This window comes from Zootoca vivipara, chromosome 10 (assembly GCF_963506605.1).
Source record: "Zootoca vivipara chromosome 10, rZooViv1.1, whole genome shotgun sequence".
NCBI lineage: Eukaryota > Metazoa > Chordata > Lepidosauria > Squamata > Lacertidae > Zootoca > Zootoca vivipara.
The window spans coordinates 63,810,078-63,822,150 of record NC_083285.1 but is presented as its reverse complement, the minus strand read 5'-3'; the positions used below and the strand labels follow the sequence as shown (position 1 = coordinate 63,822,150).

Genomic DNA, 12,073 nt, shown 5'->3' with positions numbered 1-12,073 from the left:
GACGCCAAGTCCCTCTGACGGACCACACGCTTCCCCCTGCTCCTGACTCTTTTATTTATTATTCCCCAAAGCCCCCACGAGCTTTCCTGGCTACTCCTGCCTGTCTTTGTCAATCCTTCAGGCGACAGCGGCAGGCGGGCCCGGGCCGGGTTGATTCCATGACGTCACATGCAGCTCCACTCGATTCCCGAAGAAGCCTCCTCCCCTCCCCCTCCCCCTCCCCCTCCCCCTCTTCCCACCCCAAACCCCACCTGCGATTCGCGGGGTGGATGCGTAAAGACCCGCCCGTCCTCTTTTTCTCCCTCCCCTCCCCTCCCTCTCCGCTCCTGCATCTCTTTCACTCTTTCTCTGCCCTCTTTCCAACCCGGAAGCGCTCCGCTCTCTCTCGCGCGCGGTGGTGAGGAAGAGGAGGAAGGAGGGAGGAGGGAGGGAGGGAGGAGGAGCAGGGAGGTCAGAGAGATTTGGGCTAGGCGCTTGGAGGATGCGGATCACCCAGATCCCTCGATCTCGGCTTAGCAGCAGCTTCGGCAATGCGCGCGGCCCCGACGGCGGCACCAGCAAGAACCGCGGGTGGACTCTGCTGGCTTTCCTGAGCGCACCTCTCCAGCAGATCGAGAGAAGATAAATCGCTCTCGGCGCTCGTTCCCAGGTCAGTGCAAAAAAAGAAAAAAGAAAAAAGGAGAGAGCCATTCCTCAGCTCAGCTCCCTCTTGGCTTCTCCTCTTTGCGCGGTCTCTGGTTTTCCACGTGGGTCAAGGCGGGGGATCCCGTCGAGAATCTCCTTCACAAGCCTGCACGGAACAGAACGATCCGTAAATAGTGTTTCTCAGGATGTACATGGATGATATATCCCTCCCCCTCTCCATCCTTCCCTCCCTTTTCGGTGACCTTGGTAGGGGACTTGGGAAGGTGGGTGAACCGGACTTTCCCCCTGTGAGATCAGATGACCTCTTGCAGGTTTCTCGACAGCCCCGACTCGGCTTGTGGCTAAGCCTCCGGACTGGGGGGGGGGGTGCTGGTCATGGTGGAGCAGGGAGGGTGCTGGGGGAGCAAGTCCACGCAAAATATCTGAAATCGCCCCCGGCTCTAAGACAGAGAATGCAAACGGGAGACGGGCCCGCGTTTCGTAGAAAGCATGCGGAACGCTCAGGAACCCCACATTTCCTTGGGGGTGAAATGATGGCCGGCAGATATCTGCAAAGGCAGGCGCGATAACTGGGATGCATAATCTTGCGTGACATCCACCGCGCAGCCCAAGGGGATAATTTCATCCTTGCATCGAAATAAAATCAAATGGATGCCGGGTATTTCTATTCATTAATTTCTATTTATTTGATTTTTTTTTAAAAAATAGTGTTTATTTAATTGATGCGAGAATGCTGCTACCCTCCCTTGGCCCTTAGGAAGCGGCGAGCAATTTAAAAACGCCGATACATTAATTAAATCAAATAAGGATATACGCTTATTTAACGTCCATAAAACCTTCTCTAGCCTATGCCTTCTCATTAGGCTTGGAACATCGAGATAAAGCACCACCCTTCTAATCTACCGTATATGTATCCGTGAAGCCACTGCTTAAGAAATTCCATTGGAATCTAGCCTAGACCATCGGGGGAGAAAATGCTCCCTGTCTCTTGTCAATTTCACTTTCAAGGTCCGCCTTTGTCTGCCTCCATCTTTGCAGTCCCGCCAGTTACTTTCCATCTTTCTTTAATCCGCTGTAAAATTTGCAAGCCCCCTTGCCATCCCTTCCACAATTTATACCTGCGGTGCCCTGCAAATAACGTCTGCGGGTTCGCTCCGATTCAGCTTCCTTCGCTTTGGTTATTCAATAATTTGGCATCACTACGGTAGTTGTCCTTCCTAAAACTATCAGGCAGGCATTCTCAGGATACTGAACACACCTGCATGTATCAACAATTCCGACTGCACCTTCTTCCAGTAGTAAATATGCAATTGGTTTTTTTAAAAAAAAATGGGATCGGAGAAATTAAGCATTGCAACTGTATTAAAATGCTAGCTCGGGGATATAAATATGCGTAGGAATAGAAACATGGAAGCGAGCGAGGGGAACGGATCCACCAAGAAATTACGCCGGAGAAGGAAACTCTCAGTCCCAGCCGCTTTCAAAAGGCGCGTCCTCCTTTGCTTAAGTGCCGTGTGGATCCAGAAACAATCGCCCTTCGCAGGCGCTGCCCGTATCAAAGGCACCCTTTACTCCAGAGCCGTTTTAGCGCCTGAATTCTGTTGCGCGAGGTTAAAAAGGGCAGTGTTGCGTTAATAAAGGAGGGACGGAGCGAGGGACACGAGACCGAGCTACCTTGGGCGTAATGATAACCGCAATTCAATTCGTGGACCTGAAAGGGGAATCTGGAAAGGACCCCTGAAATGTGTCAAGCCGGATTTGCAGAGAGGAATCTTGTTTGGATACGACAGATCCGAGCTTGGGCGGCGGGAGTGTGGGGGTCGCTGAATTATACGAAATTAATTTTGAACAGAGCTCGGATCGTTGGAGAATCTTTGTATGTGTTTTTTTTTCCTTCCCGAGAAAGGATAAACAAAGAAACCTGCATTTTGTTAGCGTAAAAACGCGCGTGGTGAAGGCTTTTATCGTAAGCAAGCGGCAAGCGTATTCCTGCGCATTCTCACACCTGCAATTGACAGATCGCAGTTTGAAAATGGGGTGGGTGGGAGAGAGAGAGAGAAGATGCCCGCGATGGCTAAACCTTTGCCGGGTCCTGCGTGTAACGCATTTGCTAAAGAGCTCCCTTTGCAAAGCGGTAGGTGTGCGCGTGCGAGCGAGAGAGAACCGGAGTGGCCCTATATATATATTTTCTAATTGTTTCTAATTCGAATCCTTCTCGTTGGTTTCGCTGTGGAAATCCACGAGACTAATCTGAAACAAGGGGCTCGCGTTGCTGCAGTTCCTCCCCTTGGTTCACAGGCTTCCTTAGATCTGTGTGCGAATGGAACAGTTTCGCCTGGCTCTGTCCTGCCCCCTCTCCTTTTTGAAACACTTACAGCTTATTTATTTTTCTGCTAAGAGAGAAGTGACCCCCATTTCGGCGCACGCGTGTTTGTTCAGCCGCGTACCCACGAGAGTCTTGACCCTCGCGGGTTTTCGGATTGACCCGGATCGTGAGTGTTGCTGACTTCGAAGGAAGTCAATTTAAAAAATAATAATAATCAACGGAATTTCCTCCCACGCAAAAGGCAGAGCGGGGAGTGAAGAGGGGGAGGGAGCCATAAGTATTCTGATACTTTCCTTGGAAGTAAGCTGACTTCAGCAACCGGCCTTCCAGGTAGGTGGATTTATGATGCATTTGTGGACTTTTGCGGTTGCTAGATCGGAATTCACCGGCGTACGACGACAGTTCCAGAGAAAGAGGAGACGGTTCCACGTAGCTGCAGAAGTCCCCCATCTCTGTAGCTTGTTTTCTGGGGATGAACCCGCTTTCCAGGCATCCAGATCACATATTTTGCATTTTCTCTCTTTTTGGGTGTGTGTGTGTGCTTTTTGGCTTAATACTCAATAAGCTTCCACCTGGGGATTTGCTTAGTTTCTGAGCGCGCGTCTATCTATATTGCTTTGGGGCAGAACTTGGCGGTTATGTCTTCCTGCGCAAACCCCACAGAAATGAAGGGGAACTTCCCGGAGGGTCGTGCGTTTCTTCGTTGCGACGCACTTCATTGTGTTGTGGGGGATCTAGAGGTTCTTGCCAGCTGTGTGTGTGCGCGCGCGCGTGGCACAGAGATTTAAGTTCTCCAGTTTCTATGAAGTGCGTATTTCTCTCTGTTTCCAACTTAGCCGTTTTTGCTGGGTTTTGTGTGTGGGTGTCTCCTCGCAAGTGCTATCTTCGTCGATGTCGCTTTGAACCGAGTCAGTTTCTCCTCTGGGCAGCGAGAAGCAGTGCGCCTCCATCCCCCGCGCGTGTGTCACTTTCTCCGGGGTTTCTCCAACACTTCGTGACCCGGTGTGTGCGCGAAAGCACACCTTGCTTTAGGCACGCACTTTCGAGAAAAAGATGTGTCTCTGACCCCGCGTGCTAACCGTTCCGCCACACTTCACGACCCAGTTAAACAGGAGCTAGGGCTCAATGGGACTTCTAGTCCAGCCGCTGGAATATGTATCCAACGGGTTCTGGAGCAGCAGGGTTGCCTGACATTACCCTAGAGAGGCTGCAGATCCGGCGCACAAAGATTTCAATGCAAACGTGATTGTGGCCGCCAATTTACCTCCCGTTTGTCCCGTCCTGGGTCACTGGGCCAATTTTTCGCTCTTGGAGGAAAGCCACTCACTACCGTGTGATTTTTCTTTCCTTTTCACGTCGGCTTTCCAAAGCCGTTGATCCAAAGAACACCCCGGATGATCAGCTCCCTTTTTCTTCTAGAATCGATGGCGGTAGAAGCGAGCGGGTTCCCCACCCCGCAAAATTATTGGCTTCAGGTGCCAGAAAAAATGTGTGTGTGCGGGGGGGGGAGAATTTGCAGTGGCGCAGTGCCGTGGCTGACTACGGCTGAATTCAAACAAGGGGGCTATTCCAGGACAGTGATCACGGCGGTACCCATCACGCGCCCCCCCCCACGCCATGCAAGAGGAAAGGTCTTTCCTTCGCTCCTCCTCTCATCGCTCTGTTCAGTTTTCTAAGGAAGCCCCCGAATGAAGATAGCGAGAAAGGGAGACCCAGAGGAAAGCAAAGCAAAGGGGAAGCAATGACCTTTCCAAGCCAGTAGACCATCATCCTATACCGTAGATGTGAAATTCCTTAAGGTTTCCAAGGAATCATTCTTTAAATTTCAGGGCAACACGCAATTCGGGATTAGTCGATGCCAATCAGGTTCAGTACAAACTGGGCTGTTTTGGCAGCAAACAGCAAGTCTATTAAATCACGTTTTGTTTTTGTTTTTAAATGCTTTGTTAGTTGTAGGTATACTACTGACAAAGGTTTGTTCCAGGCTAATGAACCCAACCAAGAGACTTCATTTAGAGTTTTAAATGGATGCCTGTACAGACACCCCTACACCCCTCTATGTGCATATGTAGACACCCCAAGATATTTCCGAATTACATTTAGCATGTATATAGTGCTTTAGTAGTCAAAGTGTTTCATCTACATAAGGAATGAACAACCTCTGGCCCTACAGATGTTGTTGGAACGTTTCTAACCAGGCCCAGATAGCATGGAGCAATGGTCAGGGATGATGGTACTGTAGTTGTGGTCCAAGGAACATCTGGAGGGCCAAAGGTTCTGCAACCCTGAGCTACATCCCCAGAGCAATCTGCACAACAATCCTCTAGGTGGGCTGGTGCTATCCTGCCCACACCGAGGATAAAAGTGAAGACTTGGTTTACAGGTTTGTTCATTACCTGGGAGATTAATAGCAGGAGCAATATTGGAATCTAGGATTTATTGGTGCCCTCTCTCTCATCTATCTAGATCTATCATCTATATCTATCTATCTATCTATCTATCTATCTATCTATCTATCTATCTATCTATCTATCATCTATCTATCTATCTAATCTATCTAATCTATATCTATCTATCTATCTATCTATCTATCTATCTATCTATCTATCTATCTATCTCTATCTAAATAGCTTACATAAACACACCTACCAGATATTTAGATTAAATTTATTTCAGCTGGTTAACATGGAGACCAGGCATAAGACTAACTTCTCAAGAAGGCCTGAGCTTCAGCTGAAACAAGAACCTTGCATCTCATATTGGAGAGAGCTCAGCCTTTCTTCCACATCCATTTCTAGAGAAGAGGGCAATTCAGAAATCAGGAGTTCCTTCCTGTCAGGCCTGGGAAGACTGTGTGTTTACTCCACACAAGGTTCATGGATTCTTATTTACCCTGTACCACCATCAACCCCCACCTCCCCTCTGTTTTTGTCATGACAGGTCTGAACAGCAGAGAAACATCAACAAAAAACTTTGAGGGCTGGGGTTTCTATCGGGTGCCAAGCTTGGTCCCCCCCTTTCCCCCCCAAAAACCTCTTAGGCCTGGAAAGGTGCCTAAAAAATTAAGCCAAGATTAATTTATTTGTTCAGTTACAGAAACTTCTTAGAAAGCACAGGCTGTTCATGTACTGTTCTAGAAATTGTCTAGGTGTGTGGGGGGGGATAGGGGGAAAAAATTATTAAAAGGAATCATTTTGATTGACACCATGACACCATTCTAAGAGCATTATCTAAGAGCCGATGCATTCATAAACAAATCAATTTCAGGGTTGAGTTCCCAAGCAGGGTCAAAGGGCTGCTCTTAGAGGTACTCAAACCTTGCATTCAAGCAGCCACCTTGCATTTCCCTCCCACCCCCATGCATTCCTCTTGGCTCCTTCAAGCTCATAACAATCAGAAATACAAGTGCTCCGGATTCACACGTGGCAGCGAGCCCGCGAATACGGCTCCCCATCCCACGCTCCCGTAAAGCAGGTCTGAAAGAAAGCGTCAGAATAAAAAAGAATTCGGGGGTCTTGAGGAGAGGAAGGGTTGAGAGATCTATTGCCTTAAAATCGACGCGGGAAAGACAGGATCCTTATCTTGCACCGGTTATATTTCCCAGAACTGCACGTTTCTGAAGACATCTCCGGATTCTTAGACATGTTTACTAAGAAGCTGGGCGAATGGGCCTAGGATTGTATGCTTTAACAGAGAGAGCCTTTCTGACGAATTTCTTTTTAAACACCTACTGCTAAGGGGCGCGAGAGAGGGGTGTGTGTGAGAGATTTCACCACCTCCCCTCCCTCTATGCGCGCTTTGATCAAGTGCGCGTGCACACCACCGTGTGGACACAAATAAACAAGCAATCAAGCGCGCAGGGTATTTGTTCTTTTGGGAAGGGGGCTCTTATGGAGGGAGGGCAACTGTGGCGATGGTTGTCGATCGCTTAAACCCTCCACCCCCGACGCCGCGCACACTCCAGTCACCAGGAAATCTTGTGGGATCTTCCTGGCTCCCAGTGGAGAAAGTGAAACTTAACTTAGATCCAAAGTTGAAACTGACTGGATCCTTTGCAGCCTTGCAGTTTGCGAGGGGATGCTCGGGGGCGAAGGGAGATTCCAGTGCAGATTCTAGAAAATTAAAAACCCTTTAAAAAAGAGCCTTGCGTGGCTTGCGACGAGGCTGTTTCTTACTTTTCGACTCCCCCTAGTTCAACACCGTCTTCTTTCCCTCTCTTGGGAATGTAGAAGGGGGAAGGGTCGCTTCCTGGACTGGTGGAGCCGGTTTGAGTCTCCCCTACCTCATTTTTGCTTACTTTTTAAACTGTCCTGAAGGCAGCGGATCTTTTAATTTCAGAAAGGGGTTTTTTGGGGGGATGGTGGGGGAGGAAAGAAAAGAGAGAATGTATTTTTTGTTTGTTTGAGGTAAGCTTTCTTCAGGCCTCCTTCCTACTCACGAACCATCTGCCTCCTCCCCTTCTCAAATGGGCCTCTCCCCAAATTTTATTCTAGAAGTCAGACTTCTAGAGGTCTGAAGGAGGGTCTCCCCGGACCCCGCCCCCCACCCACGTCTCTCCCAAGCTCTCCGGATCTTCAAAGGGAAGCTGGCCACCCCGTCGGTGGCGGTGGGGGAAGATCATCAGAATCCACACGATCGGATGCTGAGGCCTTATTTCTCTTCCTCTTTTTCTCCCTGCAATACTTGGTGTTTCTCAGGCTTCCACAGTTGGCAGAGAATGAGGAAGGAAGGAAGGAAGGAAGGAAGGAAGGAAGGAAGGAAGGAAGGAAGGAAGGAAGGAAGGAAGGAAGGAAGGAAGGAAGGAAGGAAGGAAGGAAGGAAGGAAGGAAGGAAGGAGGGAGGGAAGGAAGGAGGGAAGGGAAGGGGAGGGAAGGGAAGGGGAGGAAGGCAATGAGAACGAAGGGCAAGCCAAATTGAGAGCGGTGCAGGGGTTATCCAGAGGGGTGGGGGGCAACCTTGCAGCCTGAATTAAGCACCTGCAAAGTCCAGTTGAGTTCAGTGGAAGCGCCGGAGCACGTGCTCGAACCGCTCTCCTTTGCCATCCCTGAGATAGACGAGGCTGATGCTCTTTTGAAACTTTGAAAAGCTGCTATTTCCTTGATCGCCGGCACCACCAAGCAGGGCTGGTCTAGGGGTGTCAGCGCCTCCACAGGGCGGGCAGGCAGCAATCCCAGCCAAGCTTACCTGAGAGTAGCCCCCCCCCCTCATTGAATTCAAGAGGACTTGATTCTTCTGCGTCAGGCTCGCTTGGTGTGACTCCTGCGTTAAGATCGCGTGGCTGAGCCCGAAGCCCTAAGTCTAGGCTGGCAGAGCTCACCAGGGTGCGCGGAAGGGCGACCCCCTCTTCCCCTTTCGGGTGTTTGGTTTTATTCGACGTTTCGGGCGCTGAACAACCGCTCCCTTTTGCCGCCCCCCCCCGGCAGGGATTCAGGGCTCGCCTATTTGGGTTGCTTTTGCAGAGATTGTTGTGTCTCACGTCTGTCTTCGCTGGGGCCAGGGAAGCGTGCGCCGTCCAGCTGCTTTTGGCAAGGAAGATGCGAAGCGCCCTTTTCTCCCTAACCCCACGCGCAACAAAAGTTGTCCCCGAATCCACCCACTCCCGGGGAACCCGAGTTGCTTTGCGATGGGGTGGGGGTGGGGGCTGGGAGAAGAGAAGCCTTCAGATCTCAGCCCTGGGCCGTGTCCCTTTCATAACCCTCCGATGCCTAGCTCGGGGCTGTTTACACAGCTTTACCTGCGCTGCGCTGCTTTCCCTGTCAAATCCCAGCCCAGTAAACGTAACATAATCCTATTCCACTCAATTGTATGCGGGCTAAAAGCAGTTCGGCGACGGGATGGTGTGTGTGTGTTGCGTGTGTGTGTGTGTGCTCTTCGAGCCCCCCTCCTTTCTCCCCCAGCAAGGAGACAGGAAAATTCAGACCAGGTGCCAGTGATCTAGAAGGTCACAGAGGAACTCGGAGAGGCCAGGCGGTTTTGCTCTCTGTTGTAAAGTATACGGAGAGCGTGTCAGCTAGCCCCGAGTTCTGTGGGACCCCTTTGCCTATACCTACCCATGCTTGAATGAAGGACACGTGCTGGGCACGCAGAAGGCCGCAGGTTCAATCACCGCCCTCTCCACCTCCAGGATCCCAAGGGCCAGGGAGGAGACTGCAATATAACACCCCCTCCCTTTTGAAAGCTACTGTCCGTCAGAATAAGATGCCTTACTGGTCTACCTTGGCACGAAGGGAAGCTCGTGATAAACGGTACCAACCACATTCTTTTGTTAACTACCGGATCACACTAGATCCGGCCCTTCTTCCCGGGGTGCGCGCGCGCATGTTTCTTCTTTAACATGCTGAGTGCTGCAGTCCTATACACACTTAACTCGGGAGCAAGTCCCATTGAGCCTGTTGGGGCTTTACTTGTGAAGGAGACGCGGATAGGATCGCAGTGCGCCTCTCGCTTTCTTACTGACCCATCTTCTTAGCTAATCAGAAGTCAAGCTTATTGAAATCAGTGGGGCTCACCCTCCCTGGTAAGTGGGGTAGGATTGCAGCGCTACTCACACTGGCTGGTACAGTATAAGGATAGATCCCCCATTTAATTCACGAATAAACCACACACACACACCTTAGAGATTGCCTGCAGGGAAGCGGGAAGTCCTCGCACATGGTTCTATCCCGGATTAGTGAATAAGGAATAACTGCTGGTTCCGTACTGATCAGGTATGCCCAAACTTCGGCCCTCCAGATGTTTTGGACTACAATTCCCATCTTCCCCGATCACTGATCCTGTTAGCTAGGGATCATGGGAGTTGTAGGCAAAAACATCTGGAGGGGCCGCAGTTTGGGGATACCTGGTACTGATGCATCACTAGTGAGCATGAATACATTGGTTCTGTGTATGAAAGGGAAGGGGCAGAAACTCCGACTTTCCTTAAATTCCTGTATTGCAGAGGGCTGGACTAGATGACCCTTGGGATCCCTTCCAACTCTACGATCCTATGACTTTTGGCATGGTGAAATGTAAATGAGAGTTAAGAAAATGTTCCGGGCTAACTGACCTGCATTAAATTAGCCACCCCTGCAGTAGTATTGATTCTGGATTAAGTAATACTCAGACTGGAATGTGTAAACCAACCCCCCTCCCTCAGACCTGGAATATCCTCCTCCCACTGAAGTCCGTGTACAACCTATTTATTTTAATGAATAAGCATCACACGCTTGGCTCTTGCAGTGCCGTGTACACGAACCAGTTGCTTGCTACACCGAGATACTTAAAAAACTGCACAACGTTACCGAGGTTTTCGTGACAAAACTCCCATAAATTTTAATTGTTGAAAACTGCAGAAACGTACTATGCAGAGCAAGACGGAAATAATTATATATATATATATATAAACTGACAAGCACGCAACCACCACCCACACAGAACCAAGTAGAAGAAGGCCTTTTATGTTGCTACACAGTATCTTTAAAATGCCCGGGTATAGTGAAATAAGGGTCTTTTCCCCCATTTTTTTAAAAGAGCTCTTCGGTTCGGTTACAGCAATAACTGGTCGTTTTGCAATCCCAAATAGTTGACGCAGCTGTTCAGCTAGAATTGTTCATCGATTTTGTTTGATTTTTGTGTGGGTTTTTTAAAAAAGATTTTAGGAAAAATATCTCAGAACTATCGAGCGAATCAGGATCCCCTGTGCTTTTGTTTGTTTGTGTGTGTGTTGGTAGGGAACAGGGAGCAATATCTCTGTGTCATGTTATGGTCATCTGTGGTTATTGGCTGGGAAAACCGGGTCTCCTCATGGTCTCCAGTGCGGATCTTTTGGGTTTGAAAGCTTTGGCGTGAGAGAACTTTAGGACCTGATCCGCGCAGGACGGAGCAGGAGAGTTCAGTGGAGGTCAGGTGTCTGGTAAACGAACCAGTGTCTGTGGCTTGTGGACCTCGTTTTGGTGCAACGATCCGGATGGTTGGTTGTGTTTGAAATTAGAAGCAAACTTCATTGAACTCAATGGGACTTGCTTCCAAGAAATTGTTTTCTTCAGGATCAGACTATGCGCAAAGAAATAGGCACTTTCTTTCGCCAGATTTTGTACCACTAAAATTTGTTTGCAGTCTCCGAAGCAGATGTGTTTTCTGGGAAGTGGGGAGGAAGTTCCTAGGATTAGAGGTTTAGGGAGCGATCCTACGCATCTCTACTCAGAAGAGAGTCCCATTGAGTTCAATTAAGCTTGCCTCCAAGTTATAAGATATCCAGGATTTCAGTTTTGATGAACCTATCTTGGCACTATCTGATGGGTACCAATCTACTTGACACGGAATATTTCAGACCAAAACAAACTCTTCCCACGGAATTAAGGGTGTCTGCTAAAATGTTTTTAATTTTTTTTGTTCACGTTCGTATGGCCCCCTCCATTCCTGAACTCTGACTGTGGGCATTACTCCGAAGTAATAAGGGCATAAGGTGTGTGGGTTAGGGAAGCAAAAGAGATATCAGAAGCTACCAGCCACCTTTCCTTGAACACAAGGATTGGGGAGCAAAGCCCACTTTATCTTCACAACAACCTTGTGAGGCAGAAGAGCGACTGGCCGAGTTTACCGCAGATCCTAGGGCGAATCTCAACTATGCTCGCCTGCTCCAACCACTACACGGCACTGCCCGCTCCACTAAGCAGAATTGCGCTTCGCTTCGGAATGAACAGGACTCTCCATCTGAGAGCCAGTAGGTGAACATGCACCACACACTTACAGCATTCCCCACCCAAAGAACCCTGGGAACCGTAGTTTACCCACCACGGAATTACAATTCCCAGCACACTGAACAAACTACAGTTCCCTGGATTCTTAGGATGGGGAAAAACCATGTGCTTTAAGTGTTTAGTGCGTCTGCAGCCCGAGAAAAACCGGGGGGAGCTTGCGCAACCCGCTTTCACAAACAGTGTCCCATTTATCCTCGGTTTCCCTTCGGCCGGGCTCAGCTTCGCCTGGCTTCCCCCGGCTCCTTCTTCCCTGCCAGCTGGAAATTCGGCCTCTCGCTTCTCCTCCCTGCTCCGCCAGCAGGGGCTTTAATTGACAGTTTTGCCCTAATAGGAGCGCATTGTTGGGAGCAATTAGCAAAGCAAC

At 49.5% G+C, this 12,073-nt stretch overlaps 1 protein-coding gene across 1 annotated transcript in view; it reads left to right on the top strand.

The window, feature by feature from the left end:
- Positions 1-458: 458 nt before the first annotated feature.
- Positions 459-12,073, top strand: part of GATA3 (GATA binding protein 3) — a 71,339-nt gene continuing 59,724 nt past the window's right edge. Inside the window, exon 1 of the mRNA XM_060279208.1 lies at positions 459-649. The gene's annotated coding sequence lies outside the window, so the exon portion shown is untranslated. The remainder of the gene's footprint in view (positions 650-12,073) is intronic.